This window comes from Balaenoptera ricei, chromosome 14 (genome assembly GCF_028023285.1).
Source record: "Balaenoptera ricei isolate mBalRic1 chromosome 14, mBalRic1.hap2, whole genome shotgun sequence".
In the NCBI taxonomy this organism is placed as follows: Eukaryota; Metazoa; Chordata; class Mammalia; order Artiodactyla; family Balaenopteridae; genus Balaenoptera; species Balaenoptera ricei.
In genome coordinates, this window is record NC_082652.1 from 16,370,422 (window position 1) to 16,388,071 (window position 17,650).

Below are 17,650 nucleotides of genomic sequence, written 5' to 3' on the forward strand. Positions count from 1 at the left end.
TTTGCTGTTTGTTTTCTATTTGTTCTGTCTGTTCGTTGTTCCTGTTTCCTTCTTTTTTCTGCCCTCATTTGGATTTATATACTATATTTTATTATTACCTTTTATCTCCTCTGTTGGTTTATTAGCTAAAACTCTTTGTTGTGTTACTTTAGAGGTTATGTTGCATGGTTCATAGTATACATTTTAACTTATCACAGTTTGACTTCAAGTAATACTGTATTTCTTCACATACATGTGAAGGATGAGAATCTTACAACAGAATTCTGCCATTTCTCCCTTCCTGGACTTTACGCTATTGTTGTCATGCATTTTTCTTTTATATATATCAGAAAGCCCACAGTACATTGTTATTTTTTTTTGCTCAAACTGTTAATTGATATTAAGAGATTAAATAATAAGAAAAAATCTTTTATACTAACCCTTCTGGTGTTTTTCATTCTTTTGTGTAAATCCAGATTTCCATCTGGTGTCATTTTTCCTCTGCCTGAAGCACATTATTTAACATTTCTTGTACTGTGGATCTGCTTTTGGATGTTTGAAAATGTCTTTATTTCACCTTTGTTTTTGAGAGTATATTTGCTGAGTATATAATTCTAGATTGATAAAATTTAAGTCACAAAATTTGCTCCACGTCTTTTTGCTTGCACTGTTTCCATCAGCATATCTGGTATTATCCATATCTTTGTTCCTGTGTACATACCTTTTTTTAAAAACTGGCTGTGTTTTAAGATTTTTCTCTTAAAAATGAACAATTTGATTATGATGTGCCTTGATGTTATTTTCTTCATATTTTTTGTTTTGGAATTAATTAAGCTTTTGTATCTATGAGTTTATAATCATCATCAAATTTGGAAATTATTTGTCCATTATTTCTTCAAATAGTTTTTCTGTTCCACTCTTTTGCACCACTTCCACTCCTTTCAGGCCTCCTATTATCTATATTTTGGGCTACCTGAAACTTTCCCACAGTTCACTGATGCTTTTTTTGTGCAGTTTTTGGATTCTTTTTTCTCTGTTTTTCATTTTGGATATTTTCTATTGCTATGCCTTCAAGTTCACTAATCTTTTCTTCTGCAGTGTCTAATCTGTGTATTTAAAAAATCTCATCCATTTTAGTTTTTATATCTAACAGTTCAATTTAGTTCTTCTAGAGATATTTTCCATGTCTCAACTTATTAAAAATATACAATACAGTTATAATAACTGTTTTATTATCTTTTACTGCTAATTCTAACATCTGTTTCAGTTCTGGGTAGGTTTCAGTTGATTGATTATTCTCCTTAGTATGGGTCATGTTTTCCTTCCTCTTTGCATCCAATCTTTTATTGGATGCCAGAAATTGTGAATTTTATCTTTTTGGGTATGAGATATTTCTCTGTTTCTATAACAAATCTTGAATTTTTTTCTTTGATGCAGTTGAGTTACTTTGAAATAGTTTGAATCTTTCAGGTCTTGCTTTTATGATTTTTTTACATGGGTCTGGAGCAATGCTCAGTCTCAGGCTAATTATTTCTCACTATTGAGGCAAGACCTTCCTGAGTACTCTGCCCTGTGCTCTGTTAAATTTTTTGAATCTTGGTTGTGGAAACAGGCACTATTCTTTTTTTTTTTTTTTTTCTGCAAAAAGCTTTATTGTTTCCATTTGGTCCAAGGCATGGGAGAGGGCTCCGGGGTGGTTAAAAAGCTGCCTAGTGGGTGCAGAGAGGGACTTCAGGCAGAAGCCCTGACACCAGAGGGGCTCCTCAAAGTCCGCTGGACTCTGGAGGCTCCTAGTCGTGCTTGAGGGTGAACCTTTCAAAGAGATACTCGCCCAGCCCAGCTGGGGACCAGCCAGCCTGTGGAGGTTGGCTAGGTGGTCACCCATCTTCTTGATGAGTTTCAACTCCTCGTCTAGGAAGTGGCTCTCCAGGAAGTCACAGAGGTGGGGGTCTGTGTGGGCAGAACCCAGGGCATGCAGATCCAAAAGGGCCTGGCTCAGGTTCTTCTTTATGAGAATGGTGGCTTCCATAGCATCCTGGGTTTTACCCCACTCATCTTGAGATGGCTTCTATACTTCCTGGAAGAGGGCGTAGCTGCCGCACTTGTTTTGCATTTTCAAGAGACACTTGGCGCCTTCCCGCTTCTCCTCGGCCAATTCTCAGAAAAGGTGGCCCATACCCTCCAAAGCCACATCATCGCAGCTGAAATAGAAGCCCAGAGAGAGGAAGGTATAGGAGGCCTGCAGATGCATGCTGACAGGGCGGTTGACAGTGGCCTCCACCTCAGTGGAATAATTCTGATGAATCTGGGAGCTCATCGTTGATCGGTAATAAGGAGTTAAGCTCAAAAAATGGTGTTGGCTGGTTCTGAGGATAGCTGAGTGGCTGATCCTGAAGGTTGCAACTGGAAAAAAGTTGGAGGGTGGTCATAGGCTGGCTCAAGGGGCATCCCTGGGTCTGTTCTGTCCAAACACTGTTGAAGCAAGAGACAGATCTGCGGGACTTCCGAGCACACGGCCAGACAGGCACTATTCTTAGCCTTATGTGATCTCTAGATACCATTCTCTCTATTTCTTTTAGATGGTTCTTTCCCCAGCTTTGGGTAGTTTCCTTATGCAAGCACACCAATCAGTAGTTGGTTGAATACTCCAGGAGGACCCTCTGCAAATCTCTAGGGTTCTCTGAGCATCTCTTTCCTCTCTGGCACTCTGTTCTATAAACACTAGCTGCCTTGGTCTCCCTGGATTCTCTGGTCTGTCTCCTCAACTCAGAGTCTGCCATGTTCTGCCTCAGTTTCCTCTTCCTATACTGCAGCATGGAAATTCTCTCTAGGAGGTAAGCTGAGGAGATTGTATGGTTCATGTTATGTTTCCCATGTTTCAGAGATCACTGTCCTCTGTTATCTGATATCTAGTGTCTTGAAAACCATTGTTTTAAATGTTTTGTCAGGGTTTTTTTGTTTGTCAGAAAGGTAAATCCAGTTCTTGTCACTCCATCTTGGCCAGAAGTGGAAGTCCTAGTTTGTTTTTGTGAAGTTCATAAAGTGTATTTTTTTTTAATTTTTTATTTATTATTTATTTATTATTTTTTAATTTTTGACTGTGTTGGGCCTTCGTTTCTGTGCGAGGGCTTTCTCCAGTTGCGGCGAGTAGGGGCCACTCTTCATCGTGGTGCGCGGGCCTCTCACTATCGCAGCCTCTCTTGCTGCGGAGCAGAGGCTTCAGACGCTCAGGCTCAGTAGTTGTGGCTCACGGGCCCAGTTGCTCCGCGGCATGTGGGATCTTCCCAGACCAGGGCTCGAACCCGTGTCCCCTGCATTGGCAGGCAGATTCTCAACCACTGCGCCACCAGGGAAGCCCCGTAAAGTGTATTTTTTAACCACCTATGTGATGATCATTAGGCCAGGATTCATTGTGTTATTATTGTAATATCAAGTGTTTTTTAAATCACAGGTGCTTGGTACAAATGTCATAAATAAAGCTCAGGGACTGAGATTATGCTAAAAAACTTCAGCCTTTTGATATTCAGGGTTAACTTGGCAGACTCAGGAGAATATATTATATAAATAATTCTTAGTAAATGTCTAAATTATTCTTTAGAAAAGAAAAAAATGTCCAGATTCTTCCAAATTAAAGTAAAACTTTTAATATTCCCCATTGCATTTCCTCCTGATAAATTCTGCCAGTTTGGAGGGAAAAAAAATACTATTTAATGTGGCTCTTTTCTTTTTTGTTGTTGTTGTCCAATGTTCTCTCTTTTTTAAAAATTGAAGTATAGTTGATTGACAGTGTTGTGTTAATTTCTGCTGTACAGCAAAGTGATTCAGTTATACATGTATATACCTATTCTTTTCCGTATTCTTTTCCATTATGGTTTATTATAGGATATTGAATATACTTCCCTGTGCTATATAGTAGGACCTTGTTGTTTATCTATTTTGTATACAGTAGTTTGTATCTGCTATTCCCAAACTCCTAATTTATCCCTCCCCTACCCCCTTTCCCCTTTGGTAGCCATAAGTTTGTTTTCTATGTGTGTGAGTCTATTTCTCTTTCATAAATAAGTTCATTTGTGTCATTTTAGATTCCACACAAATGTGATATCATATGGTATTTGTTTTTCTCCTTCTGACTTACTTCATTTTGTAAGATAATCTCTACGTCTGTCCACGTTGCTGCCAATGGCATTATTTTATTCTTTTTTATGACTGAGTAGTATTCCATTGTGTATATATACCACATCTTCTTTATCCATTCATCTGTCGATGGACATTTAGGTTGCTTCCATGTCTTGGCTATTGTAAATAGTGTTGCTGTGAACATTTGGGTGCATGTATATTTTTGAATTAGAGTTTTGTCCAGATATATGCCCAGGAGTGGGATTGCTGGGTCATATGGTACTTCTATTTTTAGTTTTTTAAGGAACCACCATACTGTTTTCAATAGTGGCTGCACCAATGTATATTCCCACCAACAGTGTAGGAGGGTTCACTTTTCTCCGTACCCTCTCCAGTATTTGTTATTTGTTGACTGTTTAATGATGACCATTCTGATCTGTGTGAGGTGGTACCTCATTGTAGTTTTGATTTGCATTTCTCTAATAATTAGCAGTGTTGAGCGCATTTCCATGTGCCTGTTGGCCATCTGTGTGTCTTCTTTGGGGAAATGTCTATTTAGGTCTGCCCATTTTTTGAATGAGTTGTTTGGTATTTTGCTATTGAGTTGTATGAGCTGTTTGTATATTTTGGATTAATCCCTGGTCAGTCGCATCATTTGCAAATATTTTCTCCCATTTGTGGGTTGTATTTTTATTATGTTTATGGTTTCCTTTGCTGTGCAAAAGCTTTTAAGTTTGATTAGGTCCCATTTGTTTATTTTTTGTTTTTATTTTTGTTGCCTTGGGAGACTGACCTAAGAAAACATTGTTACGATTTATGTCAGAGAATGTTTTGCCTGTGTTCTCTTCTAGGAGTTTTATGGTGTCATATCTGATATTTCAGTCTTTAAGACATTTTGAGTTTATTTTTGTGTAGGGGGTAAGGGAGTGTTCTAACTTCACTGATTTACATGTGGCTGTCTAGCTTTCCCAACACCACTGGCTGAATTATACACTCCATTGTATATTATTGCCTCCTTTGTTGAAGATTAATTGACTGTAGGTGTGTTGGTTTATTTCTGGGCTCTCTATTCTGTTCCATTGATCCATACATCTGTTTTTGTACCAGTACCACACTGTTTGTTTACTATAGCTTTGTAGTATTTTCTGAAGTCTGGAAGGGTTATGCCTCCAGCTTCATTCTTTTTCCTCAGTATTCCTTTGGCAATTCTGGGTCTCCTGTGGTTCTATAGAAATCTTAGGATTATTTGTTGTAGTTCTGTAAAAAATGTCATGGGTAATTTGATAGGGATTGCATTAAATCTGTAGATTGCTTTGGGTAGTATGGCCATTTTAACAATATTAGTTCTTCCAATCGAAGCACATGGGATATCTTTCTATTTATGTGAATCATCTTCAATTTCCTTTATCAGTGTTTTATAATTCTCAGTATATAGGTCTTTCACCTCCTTGGTCAGGTTTATTCCTAGGTATTTTATTTTATTTTTTTGATGTGACTTTAAACGGGATTGTTTTCTTACTTTCTCTTTCTGATACTTCATTGCTTTTTTTTTTTAAACAGATGAACACTTTATTTATTTATTTATTTATGTCCACATGTTGCTTGTGGCATCTTAGTTCCCCGACCAGGGATTGAACCCAGGCCCTCAGCAGTGAAAGTGCAGAGTCCTAACCACTGGACTGCCAGGGAATTCCCGATACTTCATTGTTAGTGTAAAGAAATGCAACAGATTTCTGTATGTTAATCTTGTATCCTATACCAAGAGTTGCTTCTTCCTAGTCCTGAAAGTGGATTCAGTTTATCTCTCTGTTTGGCAAGGTTTCAGAACCTCATTTTTGATACTTTCCTATGGAGAGATATGTTTGATAAGGCAGAAACTTCTCTTGACAAGATAGGTTGACTGTGCTGATCTGTCGAGGCATTAGTGCCTCCTTCTCCCAAAATTTGTCAGAAGTTGCCTAGATGTTCTGTTCTAGATTTTTGGCTAGTTACAGGAAAGCCAGAGCTGGTCAGAGAGAATTAGCTCAATACAGCCACAGCACCCTTATGCCACTTCACTGAACTGGAACAGAAGAAATCAATCATTTACCAAAAGCTCACAGGCCCAAGAGAGCTGATGAGAAGATAAAATATGCTCCAACTGTATAATCCATTAGAAAAGAAATAGTAGAAAGTACACTGAATCAGAGATTAGGAAATCTTGGTCAATATCAAACCAGAACTGCATTGTATATAGTTCAACACCTCTTTTTTTTTTTTTTTTTTTTTGCCGTGCCACATGGCTTGCGGGATCTCAGTTCCCTGACCAGGGATTGAATCCGGGCCACAGCAGTGAAAGCCAGGAATCCTAACCAATAGGACACCAGGGAACTCCCTCAACACCTCTTTTAAGAGTTAAGGTTCTAACCACCCAGTGAGACCTCTCTTGTCTCTGAAGTCTCTTTTTAAACTGAATATCACTGAAGCCTGAAACTTTCCAAGTCTGGCTTAAGTATAGTTTTCCACCAGCCCTAGGTAAACAGGCAGAGCCATTTTCTTTTTTTTTTTTAATTTTAATTTCATATTGGATTATAAGTGATTTACAATGTTGTGTTAGTTTCAGGTATACAGCAAAGTGATTCAGTTATACATATACACATATCTTTTTTTTTCAAATTCTTCTCCTGTCTGTCATACAGAGTGAAGTAAGTCAGAAAGAGAAAAACAAATATCATATGTTAATGCATATATGTGGAATCTAGAAAAATGGTACAGATTAACCTATTTGCAGGGCAGGAATAGAGACAGATGTAGAGAGTGGATGTGTGGACATGGCGGGGGGGGAATGGGGGGTGGGATGAATTGGGAGATTGGGATTGACATATATACACTACCGTGTGTAAAATAGATAGCTAGTGGGAACCTGCTCTATAACACAGGGAGCTCAGCTTGGTGCCTTGTGGAGACCTAGATGGGTGGGATAGGGGTGGGTGAGAGGGAGATCCAAGTGGGAGGGGATATATGTATACATATAGCTGATTCACTTCGTTGTACAGCAGAAACTAAGACAACATTGTAAAACAACTATACCCCAATTAAAAAAAATTATTTTCCCATATAGGTTATTACGGAGTATTGAGTAGAGTTCCCTTTATATATAGTAGTGTGTATATGTTAATCCCAACCTCCTAATTTTTCTCTCCCCCCATCTTTCCCCTTTGGTAAATCATAAGTTTATTTTCTAAGTCTGTGAGTCTGTTTCCGTTTTGCAAATAAGTTCATTTGTATCATTTTTATTTTTACATTCCATATATAACTGATATCATATGATATTTGTCTTTCTCTGTCTGACTTATTTCACTTAGTATGATAATCTCTAGGTCCATCCATGTTGCTGCAAATGGCATTATTTCATTCTTTTTTATGGCTGAGTAATATTCCATTATATATATGTACCACATCTTCTTTATCCATTCCTCTGTCAATGGACATTTAGGTTGCTTCCATGTCTTGGCTACTGTAAATAGTGCTGCAGTGAACATAGGGATGCATACATCTTTTGGAGGTTAATCTCTTGTCAGTCATTTCATTTGCAAATATTTTCTCCCATTCTGTGTGTTGCCCTTCGTTTTATGATTTCCTTTGCTGTGGAAAGGATTTTAAGTTTAATTAGGCCCCATTTGTTTATTTTTGTTTTTATTTCCATTACTCTAGGAGATGGATTGAAAGATTTTGCTGCAATTTATGTCAAAGAGTGTTCTGCCTATGTTTTCCGCTAGGAGTTTTATAGTATCTGGTCTTGCCTTTAGGTCTTTAAACCATTTTGAGTTTATTTTTGTGTATGGTGTTAGAAAACGTTCTAATTTCATTCCCTTACAGTAGCTGTCCAGTTTTCCCAGCACCACTTATTGAAGAGACTGTCTTTCCTCCATTGTATATTCTTGCCTCCTTTGTCATAGATTAATTGACCATAGGTGTGTGGGTTTATTTCTGGGCTTTCTATTCTGTTCCATTGATCTGTAAGTCTGTCTTTGTACCAGTACCATAGTGCTTTGGTTACTGTAGATTTATAGTATAGTCCTAAGTCAGGGAACCTGATTGCTCCAGCTCCGTTTTTCTTTCTCAAGATTGCTTTGGCTCCTCAGGGTCTTTTGTGTTTCCATACAAATTTTAAGATTTTTTTGTTCTAGATCTGCAAAACATGCTATTGGTAATTTGATAGGGATTGCATTGAATATGTAGATTGCTTTGGGTAGTATAGTCATTTTCACAAAATTGATTCCTCCAGTCCAAGAGCATGGTATATCTTTCCATCTGTTTGTGTCATCTTCGATTTCTTTCATCAGCATCTTATAGTTTTCAGAGACAGGTCTTTTGCCTCCTTAGTTAGGTTTATTCCTAGGTATTTTATTCTTTTTGATTCGATGGTAAATGGGATTATTTCCTTAATTTATCTTTCTGACCTTTCACTGTTAGTGTATAGAAATGCAACAGATTTCTGTGTATTAATTTTGTATCCTGCAACTTTACTGAATTCATTGATGAGCTCTAGTAGTTTTCTTGTAGCATCTTTAGGATTTTCTATGTATAGTATCATGTCATCTGCAAATAGTGACAGTTTTACTTCTTCTTTTCCAATTTGGATTCCTTTTCTTTCTTTTCCTTCTCTGATTGCCATGACTAGGACTTCCAAAACTATGTTGAATAAAAGTGGCAAGAGTGGACATCCTTGTCTTGTTCCTGATCTTAGAGGAAATGCTTTCAGCTTTTCACTGTTGCGTATGATGTTAGCTCTGGGTTTGTCACATATGGCCTTTGTTATGTTGAGTTATGCTCCCTCTATGCCCACTTTCTGGAGAGTTTTTATCATAAATTGATGTTGAATTTTGTCAAAAGCTTTTCCTGCATCTATTGAGATAATCATATGTTTTTTATTCTTCAACTTGTTAATGTGGTGTATCACATTGATTGATTTGAGAATACTGAAAAATCCTTGCATCCCTGGGATAAATCCCACTCGATCATGGTGTATGATCCTTTTATTGTATTGTTGGATTCGGATTGCTAGTACTTTGTTGACTATTTTTACATCTATGTTCATCAGTGATATTGGTCTACGATTTTCTTTTTTTGTGGTATCTTTGTATGGTTTTGGTATCAGGGTGATGGTGGCCTCATAGAATGAGTTTGGGGGTGTTCCTTCCTCTGCAATTTAAAAAAATAGTTTCAGAAGGATAGGTGTTAACTGTTCTCTAAATGTTTCATAGAATTTGCCTGTGAGACCACCTGGTCCTGGACTTCTGTTTGTTGGGAGTATTTAAATCACAGTTTTAATTTCAGTACTTGTGATTGGTCTGTTCATATTTTCTGTACCTTCCTTTTCAGTCTTGGGAGATTGTACCTTTCTAAGAATTTGTCCATCTCTTCTAGGTTGTCTATTTTATTGGCATATAGTTGCTTGTAGTAGTCTCTTGTGATCCTTTGTATTTCTGTGGTGTCCATTGTAACTTCTCCTTTCTCATGTCTAATTTTATAGATTTGAGCCCTCTCCCTTTTTTTCTTAATGAGTCTGGCTAAAGGTTTATCAATTTTGTTTATCTTTTCAAAGAACCAGCTTTCAGTTTCATTGATCTTTTGTATTGTTTTCTTCATCTCTATTTCATTTATTTCTGCTCTGCTCTTTAGGATTTTTTCCTTCTACTAACTTTGGGTTTTCTTTGTTCTTCTTTCTCTAGTTGCTTTAGGTGTAAGTTAGGTTGTTTATTTGAGATTTTTCTTGTTTACTGAGGTAAGATCGTACTGCTATAAGCTTCCATCTTAGAACTGCTTTTGATGTGTCACATAGGTTTTTTTTTTTTTTTTTTGCAAAAAAAAGCCCCAGGTAAGATTTATTTACAACATTGTAAATTTACAGCATTGTAAAGCAATTTACAACATTGTAAAGCAACTATACTCCAATTAAAAACAAAAAGATTTATTTAACGTGGTAGGCGTGCTTGCCTGTTCATAAGTTCATTCCAGTCTGGAACACAGGAGGATAATGCTACTAGCATATCTGCTGTACCATTTAATCCATTCCTTTCCTTTATTTTTAACTGGGTTAAGACTGAAAATCCTAGTTCACACAAACTAGTTGTTGTGAATGGTAATAATAGCAGGATACTCTTTTGACTTATCAAAGGAAAGTCTTCCTTTATCTTAATCCAAAATGCTGATAAACTCAGTGTTTCATAATCATTCTTCAATGTATATGAAGAACTGAGCTTCAATAATTCATTTTCTTCTTCAGGCACCAAGTTTAACTCAATTATTGATTCTGGGTTTCGAAAAGCAAATGGATCTTTTATGCAACAATTCTGTCTTAATGTTTCAAATTTCTCTTCTGGGAATAAATGGTTAAAAGTTTGACATAGAGAAGTGAGATGCAACAATATCTCTAGTTTTATTTCTTCCAAAATGTTTTCATTAACAACATTCTTTTCAATGTGTTGCAAAAACCTTGGAAACATGTAGTAGCTAGGACGGATGCTTTTAAGCCTCACTTGCCACAACAATAATGCCTTCTGGAATCCTTGGATACGTTTGGCATGTTGGAATATATCACTGTTTTTCCCCTGTAGCTTTAAATGTAGTTCATTAAGGATTCCAAAAATATCAGTTAAATATGGCAGTTTCGTTACCCAAATATCATCCTCAAAAATAGTTGCCAAATGAGATTTCTTTTCAATGCGAAAAACGTGGATCTCATTCCTGAGTTCGTAAACGCTGCTTAGTATTTTCCCTTGAGACAACCAACGAACTTTGGTATGATACAGTAAGTGGGTATAATTAGCTCCAATCTCCGAATAAAATGTTCCAAGAAGTCGGCTATTTAGTGAGCTTCCTTTAATAAAGTTAACAACTTTCACTGCATTTTTCAATACTTCCATGAGCTTCTGTGGAATCTCTCTGGATGCTAACGCTTCACGATGTATAAAACAGTGATTCCACACAGCACTAGTAACTTGTAGCAATTTTTTAATTACTCTGCTCTGTTTTCCAGTTATGTTTGCTGTTCCATCACTTGTAATTCCTTTGCAGTTTTTCCAGTTTAATTTATACTGACCAACAATGCACCTTTCTAATTCTGTGAAAATATCTAATCCACTTAGGTGTGAGGTTAAGTTTAAACAACACAAAAAATCTTCCATAAAATCGCCTTGCCACGCATATCTGACATAGACTAAAAGTGCTGTGCAGCTTCCAGTATCCGTGATTTCATCAAGCTGGATTGCAAAGTCTATTGCCGACTGTAACCGAGTAATAAGCATTGCCTCTAAATGTTCGGCAGCCGTACAAATTTGAAGAGATATTGTGTTATCACTAGGAATAGTTTTTAATTTATCAGCAGATTTATCATAAAAAATTGTATGCACCATATCCAAACATGCTGGAAGAATAATTTTTTCAGCATCTGTGTGAGCCATGTTCTCTTTTGCCACATGATAAGCAACTAAATATGATGATAATGTTTTCTCACTAACAGTAATAGAGCAACTAAGAAATTGTGTTGATGACTTTACATCTATTTTCTTTCTTTGAAAGTATTCAAGAGGCTTATCAATAAGTTCAGCATGCTGTGTTTCTAAGTACCTTTTTAATTTTGAAGGTTTTAAGCTTTCATTTGTGAGAATATTATTACAAATAACAGACTGAGGTCTGTCATTTTCAAAGGGGTTTTCACATTTGATAAAATCGTATTTTAAATAATCTTCATTATAACGTCTTGCAGTTACTTTTTTCTTTTTGAAATGTGGCTCAGACGAAGTTGATGTTTGCAGATTAGAGTGAACATTTTTCTCAATATTGTCACTATTCATACTTCGAGATCCAGCAGTAGAACTTGAACATGTTTCTGCATATTTCACTTCATTATTCCTCTTTCTTTTAAAAAAGAAATGATCCATTTTAAAAGCAATTTTGAAAAGAGGCAATTATAATATTTGCCACTAACTATAATTGCTATTCATGTGTGTATGTGTGTGTATATGTGTGTGTGTGTATATATATATATATATATATATATATATATATATATATATATATATTTATAGCCTAGATAACATCTTTCCAAAAAATGCAGTTTGCAGCTGAATCTCAGTGGAACATCTCAGACTTTATATCCAGTTGCAAGTCATGGTAATATATCAACTAGACTGCACATCAACCTTGTTATTATGAAAACCAAATAAGACATCAGCAGACAAATGATTGAAAAACCATTTCTTAGGCAATCAATGTACATCCTATTCCTCATATCCCCTCCATCAAATATCTTTCCACATATTGAAACTGACCTTAGTATTCCTTGCAAGGTATAAAATTCTGACAAAGGATTCATGCAAAGCACTCTGATATTTTATATTTTATTTTGTTTTTAAAAATGTTCGTTGTGACTCACATAATTGATTTCATGACCTACTAAATGGGTCACATGCATAATGTGAAAAACACTGATATAGAGACGTTTTCCTCTTTTGTGTTAGTGGGTTGACTACGCCTGCTTGATGATCAAAGAAACTAGCTGATCTGCTAAACTGTTAGCTGATACAGGAACTTTCTTGAAGTCGTAGGTATATATCATTCCTGATTTTCATTCCTGATACTTTTTGATGGGAATGGTTTTTAAGAGTGCCAGTATGGTCTGATCTCGTGAGGTTCCAATGAGGTTTTCCATGGCTAGGTCAACTATAAGGTTGGAGCTGGTGACGTATTTTTAGAACTGTCTTGGAATGCATCCTTGACCTCCAGCCCAGCACCATGAACCTCGCGTCTTGCCTGCCGACCCGTGGTGCCTCGCCCCCCATTCCCTGCACAACACCACTTCCACTCTCACCTTGGCACCCAGAGAAATGCTGCTTCCAGCCAGAGAAGGGCTGGCTCCGTCGTGGTTTTGGATCGTGATGCTTTCATTTTCATTTATCTCTAGGTACTTTTTTATTTCCTCTTTGATTTCTTCAGTGATCCATTGATTGTTTAGTAGCATACTTTTAGCCTCTACATGTTTGTGTTTTCTACAGTTTTTTTTTCTTCTAGTTGATTTCTAATCTCATAACATTGTGGTCGGAAAAGATGCTTGATATGATTTCAGTTTTCTTAAATTTACTGAGGCTTGCTTTATGGTCCAGCATGTGATCTATCCTGGAGAATGTTCCATGTGCATTTGAAAAGAATGTGTATTCTGCTGCTTTCGGATGGAATGCTCTATTAATATCATTTAAGTCCGTCTGGTCTAATGTCATTAAAGGCCTGTGTTAGCTTATTGATTTTCTGTGTGGATGATCTGTTCTTTGATGTAAGTGGGGTACTGTAGTCCCTCACTATTATTGTGTTACTGTCAATTTCTCCTTTTTTGGCTCATTTGGTGGGTGCATATATATTTACAATTGTTATATATTCTTCTTGGATTGATCCCTTGATCATTATGTAGTGTCCTTCTTTGTATCTTGTTACAGTCTTTATTTTAAAGTCTATTTTGTCTGATATGAGTATTGCTACTCCAGCTTTCTTTTGCTTTCCATTTGCATGGAATACCTTTTTCTATCCCGTCACTTTCTGTCTCTATGTGTCCCTGGATCTGAAGTGGGCCTCTTGTAGACAACATGTATACGGGTCTTGTTTTTTGTATCCATTTAGCCAGTCTATATCTTTTGGTTGGAACATTTAATCCATTTACATTTAAGGTAATTACCAATATGTATGTTCTTATTGCCATTTTGTTAACTGTTTTGGATTTGTTTTTGTAGGTCTTTTTCCTTCCCTTCCTCTATTGTTCTCTTCTCTTGTGACTTGATGACTATCTTTAGTGTTGTGTTTGGATTCCTCTTTCTTTTTTGTGTGTATATCTATTGTAGATTTTTGGTTTGAACTTACTAGGAGGTTTTGATATAGTAGTCTATGTACATAAAAGATTGTTTCTAAGTTGCTGGTCTCTTGATTTCAAATAAATTTCCAATATCCTGCATTTTTACTCTCCTCTTCTCATGATTGCTGGCTTTGATATCATATTTGTTTATGGATGATTTCCTAACTTTACTGTATGTTTGCATTTACTGGTGAGATTTCCCATTTGTAATTTTCTTATTTCTAGTTGTGTCTTTTTCTTCTCCACCTAGAGAAGTTCCTTTAGCATTTGTTGTAAAGCTGTTTTGGTGGTGCTGAATTCTCTTAGCTTTTGCTTGTCTGTAAAGCTTTTGCTTGTCTGTAAAGCTTTTGACTTCTCCCTTGAATCTGAATGAGAGCCTTGCTGGGTAGAGTATTCTTGGTTGTAGGTTTTTCCTTTTCATCACTTTAAATATATCATGCCACTCTCTTCTGGCCTGCAGAGTTTCTGCTGAAAAATCAACTATAACCTTATGGGGATTCCCTTGTATGTTATTTGTTGCTTTTAATATTTTCTCTTTTTCTTTAATTTTTGGTAAGTTTGATTACTGTGTGTCTCAGCATGTTCCTCCTTGGGTTTATCCTGTATTGGACTCTCTGCGCTTCTTGGACTTGAGTGAGTGTTTCTTTTCCCACATTAGGGAAGTTTTTAGCTATTATCTCTTACAATATTTTCTCAGGCCCTTTCTCTCTCTCTTCTCCTTCTGGGGCCCCTATACTGCAGATGTTGGTGTGTTTAATGTTGGTCTCTCAAACTGTCCTCATTTCTTTTCATTCTTTTTTCTTTTGTCTGTTCCATGTCAGCGTTTCCACCATTCTGTCTTCCAACTCACTTACCTGTTCTTTTGCCTCATTTATTCTGCTATTGATTCCTTCTAGTGTATTTTTCATTTCAGTTATTGTATTGTTCAACTCTGTTTGTTCAGTATATCTTGTAGCTCTTTGTTAAACATTTCTTGTATCTTCTCCATCTGTGCCCCCATTCTTTTTCCAATATCTTGGATCATCTTTGCTGTCATTGCTCTGAATTCTTTTTCGGGTAAATTTCCTATCTCCACTTCAATTAGTTTTTCTTCTGGGGTTTTATCTTGTTCCTTCGTCTGGAACATATTCCTCTGCTGTCTCATTTTGTCTGACCTTCTGTGTTTGCTGCCTCTGTTCTGCAGGTTGCAAGATTGTAGTTCCTCTTGCTTTTGGTGTCTGCCCGCTGGTGGGTGAAGCTGGTCTAAGAGGCTTGTGCAGGCTTTCTGGTGGGAGGGACTGGTGCTTGCCCACTGGTGGGTGGAGCTGGGTCTTGTCTCTCTGGTGGGCATGGCCATTTCAAGGGGTGTGTTTAGACGTGGCTGTGGGTTCAGGAAGACTTAGGCAGCCTGTCTGCTGATGGCTGGGGCTGCATTCCCACCCTGTTGGTTGTTTGGCCTGAGACATCCCAGCACTGAAGCCTGTAGGCTGTTGGGTGGGGCCAGGTCTTGGTATCAAAATGGCAACCTTCAGGAGAGCTCATACCAATGAATATTCCCTACTACCACCTGTGTCCTTGTCCCCACAGTGAGCCACAGCCACCCCTGAAAGGAGAACTTCCTTTTTCTTCCCTCTCCTGACTGGGATCCAGTGGAAAAGGGTGGATTGAGAGACCCTTGTTTCTTCCCTTTTCACCTGTCTATAGAGTGGAAATTTCCATTCAGAGTCATTTTTTTATATAGCCAGTCTGGATCTTCTGATAATCCATTACTGTTTACCTATTTAACTTAAGAACACACCCAGGCATCAGTTTTACAGAATCAAAGTTTCCTAGCACTACTTATGAGATCATAACTAGTTAGTTAGTTAAGAGATCACCTTGAGTCTGGTACCATAGCTAAATTTCTCCTTAGACAAATTCAGATGAAAATATTTTAAGTAGATCTTTAGGACCTAACCTTCACCTTTACCACTACTCAGTTAGTAAGAATTGTTTAAGAATACTTTCTATTTTCTCCACTTTTGAGCTGGGAATTAGATGGTATAATTGATTATTCTATTATTACATTAAAAAGCTAAAGGAAAACTTTCTCTACTCACAACATTTCTGACACCAAATGTGTTGTTCCCAACCAACCAGTTCCTCAAGTCTCCAGACACCAAATGAGTATCCTACAATTCAGGTCTAACACTAACTACCTGGAGTTAGCACAGATCTCACAGGTTAAGGGCTCAGTCCCATAAGACTGGTCTCCACTTCAGACACCAGTTGCAAGAAGTGGGTGCCCAGGTTACCCTCTCTTCTGTACAACTTGGCTACAAATCAGGGTTCCCATGACCCCCTCCTAAGGTTTGGTAATTTGCTATTAATAATATAATTATAATGGCTCACAGAACTCAGGGAAATACTTAACATTTACCAGTTTATTATAAAGAACATAATGAAGGACACAGATGAATAGCCAGATGAAGAGAGAGATACGGGGACTTCCCTGGTGGTGCAGTGGTTAAGAATCCGCCTGCCAATGCAGGAAACATGGGTTTGAGCCCTGGTCCAGGAACATCCCACATGCTGTGGAGCAACTAAGCCTGTGTGCCACAACTACTGAGCCTGTGCTCTAGAGCCCATGAGCCACAACTACTGAGCCCGCTTGCCACAACCACTGAAGCCCGTGCGCCTAGAGCCTGTGTTCCGCAACAAGAGAAGGCACTGCAATGAGAAGCCTGCCCACTACAACGAAGGGTAGCCCCTGCTCACCGCAACTAGAGAAAGCCTGTGTGCAGCAACGAAGACCCAATGCAGCCAAAAATAATAAATTAATCAATTAATTAATTTTAAAAAAAAGAGAGAGAGAGAGGGCGAGGTCCAAAAGGGTCCTTAGCACAGGAGCTTCTGTCCCCATGGAGTTGAGGTGGGCCACCCTCCTGGCACATGGATGTGTTCACCAACCCAGAAGCTTTCCGAATTCCATTGTTATAGAGATTTTTATGGAGTCTTCATCATGTGGGCATGATCAATTATTAACTCAATTTCCAATCTCTCTCCCCTCCCCGGAGGATTGGACATAGGGCTGAAAGTTCCAAGCCTCTAATTATGGCTTGATCTGTTTGGTGACCAGCCCCAGTCCTGAAGCTAGCCAGGAGCCTACCACGAATCGCCTCATTAGAACAAAAGACACTCCTGTCACCCAGGAAATTCCAAGGGTTTTTGAGCTCTGTGTCAGCAACCAGGGACAGAGACCAAATATATAGTTCTTTCTTTTTTTTTAATCTTTTTTTTTAACATCTTTATTGGAGTATAATTGCTTTACAATGGTGTGTCAGTTTCTGCTTTATAACAAAGTGAATCAGCTATACATATACATATATCCCCATATCTCTTCCCTCTTGTGTCTCTCTCCCTCCCACCCTCCCTACCCCACCCCTCTAGGTGGTCACAAAGCACCGAGCTGATCTTCCTGTGCTATGCGGCTGCTTCCCACTAGCTATCGGTTTTACATTTGGTAGTGTATATATGTCCATGCCACTCTCTCACTTTGTCCCAGCTTACCCTTATGTTTCTTATTATGTCACAAAAGCAAACCCAAACTTGACTCTTTTCTCTTTTTCCATGTTACTGGAGCATCCTGGTACCTAACTTAATACTCTGTAGAAACCTGCATATCAAGACAGAAATACTTCCCTAAAAATGGAA

The 17,650-nt window shown here is 37.7% G+C and overlaps 1 protein-coding gene and 1 pseudogene across 9 annotated transcripts in view; one reads left to right on the plus strand and one right to left on the minus strand.

The window, feature by feature from the left end:
• The window catches only part of TMEM116 (transmembrane protein 116), a 188,575-nt gene that overhangs the window by 31,230 nt on the left and 139,695 nt on the right, over positions 1-17,650 (plus strand). The window lies entirely within an intron of this gene.
• Positions 1,770-2,296, minus strand: LOC132347578 (ferritin light chain-like; annotated as a pseudogene).